Below are 7,703 nucleotides of genomic sequence, written 5' to 3'. Positions count from 1 at the left end.
GTATGACTTTGGGACCAATATGCAGGCGAGGCTCCACGGAAGCACCGCCCCAGGGGCCAAACACAAGGCAACCCGCCCCATCACCCAACACACACCTCCATCCTAGCCCCACGCCCCAGCTGGGGTTGCCCAGGGAGCAGGAAAGTGGTGGTGGTGCTGGCAGCGGATTCCTTTCATGCAAAACTTTGGGGGAGGAAACAGCTGGCTTGTGCTGAGCGTTGTCCCTCCTCGCCTCCCAAAGGCTGTCACACCATAGAACAATTGCGCGGCTTCCTGCGGCGCCAATTAAACCCGGGGCTCAGAGCAAGGGGACTGCAAAAACTCAGATCCAGGACAGAATCCTGGCATTTCGGACCCCTGCTTCCCTAGTACTAGTATCCAAATAGAGTACTAGTAGAGAGGCTTCTGATATACCAGTGCGGTCCAGATCTCAACGTAACCAAGCCAAATGAGCCACAGCTACTCAGAGCTGAATGTTGCTGCATCTTTCTAAATTTTGGAACCAGTCACTGCATTTTGCTGCTTAAATGGCATGTTTGCCCGCTCCTGTTGCACCTTAAAAGTTCAGATGCTGATGTGCCTCCGTGCAAAAACACTGCAAAAATTCAGAGCTGGTATCTAGATGCAGGAATTTGTACCAACAAAACAGACATTAGCTAGTTTACCTACAATTACACCCAAAATGTGGACCTCAGCATATACTGGTAAATTGCAGCTGCAAACCCTCTATATTTATATCAGTATTTTGCTGGATCCAGCTAATTGGTGGCTGCATACTCCCCAGTTTTGTTGTCTAAATTTAGTACACATGTAGCTTCTCCTAGAGCACCGAATTCCTTCTCCTCCCAACACTGGAATGCCAAGATGCTTTGGGGTCTCATTCAGTAGAAAACTCTAGACTTTTTCCTTGTTTTGAAGATACAATTTGGAGACAAGAGTCCAAAAATTAGCAGGATCCAGGTAGCTCCTGCTTTTTTCCAGCTCCCAAAACTTTCTTCTGAGAAAAGAGACATAATGGCAGATCCATGCTATGAGGATGCCCACTTAGAAAACAGGTTATATATATGATCTAATCTAATCTGTAGACACACACAAAGATTAGATCCACTATCTATAGGCCGTATTTTATAGCTCATTTACATATATCCAACGTAGATCCACTAACATGGGTGAAATTACTCCAGATTTGCATTGATAGATCAGAGTTAGATTTTATACTTAGATGCAATCTAAACAGGACTTGATGATCTCCTGAAGTCTCTTCCAGCCCTATGATTCTATGATTCTAAATGGAAAGCTACATTGCAGGCAAAAGCAAAATTGTACCCTTCCTGCCTCTCATGTTTTCTGTTTTAAATAGAACCTGACATCTGTTATCATAAAAATCAAGGCACAGCATAAAATCCCCTAAACTACTATACTTATGTAGAAGGATGGTGCAGGCACAGATTTTAAAGCACCCACATGGATGTAGGAATATATTTCTGTTATGCTAGTACCATTTTCATGTCAAATTATGATACATTTTATAGTGTTGTTAAGGTGCAGTGATCTTCCTCATTCAAATATACATTTTTTTCAGCAGTATAGTGATCTGGTGCTGTTCACATGATAATTGGATAATGAGGTACTTAATATGTTTAATTCATGCAGTTAATGCAGTGTGTGTCATGTCAGGACAGCCCTTGTGTGACATAATATTTCTGGTGAATGGCTTGCTTTATATAACATTTCCACATCAACTGTAATAAACTGTCAGAATAAGAGGAGGAAAGAGGCCTCTTAAGTAGTGATCCTTAGCTGGAGATTGCATGATGTGACTGTGATTAAGAGCAGGGATATATGCTGAAACTCAGTGGCATAACTGGAGTTTCATGATCTTCCATATGCAGAGAAGTAAAGAATGGGGTAAGGCCTCAGAGTTCACAACACTGCCCAGATGGAGGTAAGGGTATGATTGCTGTTTCCCACCCTTTGAAAAGAAGGAAATATTTTTCAATAATTATCTTTTTCAAATAAAGGTATTCTTAGGTTATGTATTAGGTTTTGTTTATTTGTACAACAATACTGCATCATTATTTAGGCCCGGAACCCTGAGATTAACATTAGTTCCCCCACACAAACATAAACTCATGCATAGGTTATTGCAGCATCAGGGTTTACTCTTTACCTGTTTACTCTTTTTCTGCTTTTATGTTTCACTGTGGTTTTCCTATATTGATTTTCCACAGCAGAAAGCAAAAAGCATAATCCCAAACTAAAATTAGCTATCGACTGATAGTCTGCCATTGTAACTAATTTTTATTTACCAGTAAAAATAACAAGATGTGATGCTTTCTGTACAAGAAAAAAAATCAATAATAGAATTGTTCTTGGAAGAATTTAAAGCTTATTTTTAAAAAGTAATTTGAAGTGTTGCCACCTCATCTAGAATACTATGTGCAATTCTGGTCTCCCATGTTTAAGAAAGATTCAAATTGGAGCTGGTACACAGAAAGGCTACTAGAATGATCAATGGAATGAAGAACTTACTTTACATAAGGAGACATAAGGTGTTTGGATTTTTTTTTTAATCTACAAAAATGAAGGCTCAGGAGGGATATGATTGCTCTCTATAAATACACCAGAACGAGAAACTCCAGGAAAGGAGAGGAGTTATTTAAGCTAATTGCCTATATTGGCAAAAGAACAAATATATATAAATTGGCCATCAATAAGTTTAGGTTTGAAATTAGCCAAAATTTCTAACTATCAGTGGAGTGAAGTTCTGGAACAGCCTTCCAAGAGAAGTAGAGGGAGAAACAACATAACTTGTCACTATGTCTGAGCTTGATAACTTCATGGAGGGGATGGTATGATGAGGGTACCTAATATGACGTATGGTCCACCCATGACTGCCATTAGCAAATATCTGCAGTGGCTGGAGATGGGACGCTACAAGGGGAGGTTCTAAGTTACTACAGAGATTTCTTTCCCAGGAGTCTTTTCCTCAAGTAATATGTCTTTTCCACATGCTCAGGGTTTAACTGGTCACCATATTTGGAATCAGGAAGGAATTTTTACTCATATGAGATTGCCTTCCTATGCAGTGTGGAGCATGGGTCACATGTTGGCTTGACGTAGAATAAGTGTGGATTCTCTGAAACATGAAGTCTTCAAATCAAGATTTAAGGACTTCCTTAACTCACACAGACGTTATGGACAATAAGGGTGGGTGGGTGTGGATCTGTGGGCTGCAAAGTACAGGAGGTCATACCAGATGATCATGATGGTCCCTTCTGCACTTACAGTCTAGAGTCCCCGGGACTCCCTAATAAATAATAATGATTTTTTTGTTATACTGAGAAAGAGAAGTTTGCAAGCCCTATTTTCACTCAGGCTTTTTCACCACTCTGGCAATGTGAAGGATTCTTAGAGTGGATGAAATGTAATTCAGTCCCACTCTAATTCCACTTTACAGAGTATTAGAAAGGACTCCAAGTAAATGAGAATCAGGACTGTAATATCTAGACCACTGATTCTAGTCCAAACCAGGTAAGTAGTGAATAAAGAATAAAAAATACAAAGTGATCTCAAGGATGCTTAGTGACAAATGAGAAGTGAGTCATCTCAGTTCCCAATGGACAGGTCTGCTCATTGCAAACATCTCTGTCACAAAAGAGTAGGATGCCAAGTGGCAATCTCTAGAGAGAGATGGAAAAACAAGTGGTCCTGAAAACTGAACTACTCTCTCACCCTGAAAGGTATCACCTCATTGTTGGGGTTTGGGCACATTGCCTGGGCGAGCATGGGACAGCTGATGCTGTTTCAGCCCCTACTGAACATATTGTATAGCTAAATGGAAAAAATGAGCCTCAGGGACTGTCAGTGAACCTGACACCTTTCGTGAGCACTAAACTGACTGGCTTTTAGATTGCATTTAGATTTCACCACATTTCACTAGTTTGTCACGGGAACATTTTGAACAAGTTCTACCAAGGCAAAAACAGCCTAAAACACCCAAATGTCAGCCTTTAAATTCACAAGGTGACATGGTGCCATCAGTTTCTAAGGGAGAGCTCCACTGATTTCATCCACAAAACAGTTAAAATTGGGCCTGGACTGTTTATTTAGGTGGGAAGGTAAGACCTTCTTCCCTCTACCTCACATCCATGCAGGGCAGAGCACAATCTACCCCTTAATATGTTTTTGATATATATTAGCCTACATTTCTGTCTAACGGGGAAAAAAACCAATGCCTTTTTTGCAACTGATATTTTTAAACCTCACAGTCAGACAGGCTTTCAGCTTCCAACAAAGCCAACATCTGTGACCTGCAAAGCCTAGTAGGTATCTGACTGGGAACAGCTGGAGTGAGTCATCATAGGAATAAAACCCTTCAGGAGACTGACTACATAACCTAGAGAAGAGACCCAGGAACATCTAGTTTTGAGCAAAGCTGTTACTGTGTTAATAGCCCTCAGTAAAAACACTGTTGCTGGTGGCTTGTCCCTTTGAATAAAGGAGGGGCACTGTGGCAAGTGCAGAATCTGTTCCTGAAGAAGGTAAGTTTCTTTTATGCTTTAATTTTCTGTAACTGAGGGTCTACATTATGAGTCATAAGGTACCAAGTTTTGCATAAAACTCTCACTGATTCCAGACCTGTAGAAGAGCCGTACCAGAGGGGTCATCATGATTGCACCTATGAGGAGCTATGCTCAGCCTAAGTAGCAAGGATCTATTGCTTCAGCACAAATGCTCCCTTAACAGACAATGACTCTACAAGCATGCACCTAAAGGTCACTCAGACTCCTGGCTAGGGTAATCTGAAGATGGCACAGAGGGTGTGACTAAGTCTGTCTGTGCAGCCATACACACAACACTTTGTAGTTTGAGAGGCTGGGTCAGAATCTGATAAGGCCCTGAGTCCCAGGGTACTTATGTTGCCAAAGGCCTGTCTAAATTCTCATAAATTGGCTTTGGCTTTTCATATTGCCCCCGAGATAAAATGAGCAGTTCGCAAAGGACATTTGGCAAGATTTTAGCAAGCAGAGAACTATTCCTTTTATTCTGCTGACCTGACACAAATCCTTACCGTACTGACCTAAAATGAGATTGGACAGAAGCATGAATTCTGATCCATTCATTCAATGTAATCTCTAGAAGCCTGACTTCTTTTATCATACATTAAGCTTGGATGTGCGGAAGGAAGCAAAAATGAGAACACAATTACTGTCTTTTCGATAAACAATCAAGCATTTAATTCAATACACTACGAACGATAACCCACTCGATCCTCTGTCATTCTCGAACTCTGTGGCCATCAGTTTATTTGTGGGAATAAATTGTATACCCTGCAAATCCATTAAGTCAAGGTTTAATTGAATTCTTCCAATCTGAATGCAGTGCAGATGGTTCTATATTGGTACATGCTGTAAGAATTCATTTTCAAACCTGAAGTGCCGTGAAGCAAGTGTCTATGTAGAGTCTCAGTACATTCTAGATCTGCTGAGGTTTTTTTTTTTTGGAATCTAGTAGTGCATTCTGGTGAAAAGATGAAATTAGTAATACTGACCTTATTTCAGCAAAATATTTCATCATGCACTTAAAGCTCAGCATGTGCTTATGTGCTTTGCTAAATTGGACTAAGCTTCAGAAAACAAACTTTCAGAGTTACTTATGTGCTCAAGAGCTGTTCAGATTTAGGGCTATTATAGATTATATCATGCAGACATTATTCAAGCAAAGTTTGCATTTATTTAAGTAGGTGTCTGAAAAAGGACTAAATTATGCAGTGGGTGTGAATACTATAGGTTTGGTCCTTGTTCAATTGCCTTGGCAGAGAGTTATTTCCTCTATTGCCAAAAATTAGACAGCAAGCAGATTGCTACTCAGCCTAGATGGTAAATTCTAGGAGCTGGCCTTTACTGGACTATTCCTGTGGGACTGGTTGCTGAGGCTATTGGGAAGATCTGGAATGGGAGATGGGCTTTGAACAAACAGCTCAGAATTCTGAAGTCTTGTTTCTCAGTTAAACTAGGGCCCCTTTATATCACTCTTGAAGGCTGAAGAGGCTTAAATGTGAACATAAATATAATCTACATCATGTCCAGCCCACTGATTGCCTGAATGGTGTAGAGGGGCCTGAGTGTTAAATAAAAGCAGGCCTAAAACCTTATCACTGTCATCAGACAGTTCTTGCCTTCAGATTAGTAATTAACACCACACCTGCCTCAGGGTCATTCAGCTAATTAATTAAATTGTGTTCTTTAAAAAGAGTTATTGATTGAAACTGCATGGACAAGATAATTCAGGGCAGTTTCAACTCATGCTTTTGTATTCTGAATCTTGAATATTGTGGAAATGTCAAGTATAATAAATAGCAACAAAATTCAAGTGAGATTTATATAATATTATATTGCTTTGTTTCCCCATATTTACATACACTTTGACAGCTCTGTGGTGCATCCATTTATCTTATAATCTGGCTGACATCAGCTCAGTTGATTTATTTTCCTAAATACAAACCCATTGGGCCTCTTTGCTCCTGAACTTGCAATATAGTTCTCTCCTTTTACTGCAGCCAAATGCATTGTCATCAACAAGGAGGGAGTACACTATATGGAGAATTAGCACGCCTGCTTGGCACTGCACCCTTCAGAAACGATGTCCCATTCATAATGAATTCACTCCAAGGTGCACTTGCTGCACAGCTTGGCATAATGACACTGGAAATCTTACATACTTATACATGAAACCATCCACACTGAGGTCAAAATATAGTTGCTCCTGTTTACATTATGTGTGAATTTGGCTTCATACGCTGAAGAGAATCTGTAAGGGAGGACAAATATGGGAAAGGACTGTCAGGGGGTGGGGTGGAGGTTAAGACTCTATCTCAGACATATAGTAAAGGGTGCACAGGAGACTACTGAAACACACCAGGAGTAGTGCAGACATGAAAATATGGCTCTCTGAGAATCACAGTTTTTCCCTCTACTCCTACCTTGACTGATAGGTCAGTACTATACCATTAGTCCCTGGTGCATTATGGGAAGAGGTCATAGCCACAGCTATAGTCACTTCCTGCCAGTCTTCTCAGTGGAGTGGTTGCAGGGGAAGTATTGAAAGCAGAGGCCTTGATCCTTGTGCACCATGGCTCAACGTCCAGATAGCACATGTGCAGTGAAACAAGGGAGTTTATTTTCCCAAGGTGCACAGTCCAAATCAGACTCGTAAGGAATTATTCTTTCCGATGAGCCTGATGGACTGTGTTCAGCACAGCTCAGCCAGACTGGAAATTTGGGCCTTTAACATGCAAAAACCAAAGGATGAATGTAACTGTTGATCAGATGGAAAGATTTTAAATAAGATTTTGAGTTGTCATACTATAATTGCACACAGTTATAAAACAGGAAGGACTATGATTTTAGTGAACAAGGCAGGTGTAATGATGCTGTAGCAGAGAGAGGACTAAAGGCAGGCCAGGAGAAGCTTGTGCAAACCTGTCCAATCAGGGTGAGGAACAGTCAGATATTCAGGCCCAGGCTGGGCCCTATAAAAAGCCACAACGCTGAGAGGAGCTCATTCTTTCCCTTAGCAACAAGGGAGAAGGAGTGCGGTCCCAGTAGGGGAGACAGTCAGCTACCCTTTGAAGAGAGCAATGTTGGGCAGTCTCAGGTGAGCTGTAGAGCAGCTATAGCCTGATAGCTGCTAGTCTGTGG

General features: G+C 40.9%; 1 long non-coding RNA gene across 1 annotated transcript in view; it reads left to right on the top strand.

Annotated features, from left to right (window-relative positions):
- LOC142007954 (uncharacterized) overlaps positions 1-7,703 on the top strand; it is a 117,028-nt gene that overhangs the window by 88,756 nt on the left and 20,569 nt on the right. The gene's annotated exons all lie outside the window — the stretch shown is intronic.

Source organism: Carettochelys insculpta, chromosome 2, assembly GCF_033958435.1.
Source record: "Carettochelys insculpta isolate YL-2023 chromosome 2, ASM3395843v1, whole genome shotgun sequence".
In the NCBI taxonomy this organism is placed as follows: domain Eukaryota; kingdom Metazoa; phylum Chordata; order Testudines; family Carettochelyidae; genus Carettochelys; species Carettochelys insculpta.
Note: the sequence above shows the minus strand (reverse complement) of the source record. Positions and strands in the feature narration are given on the sequence as shown.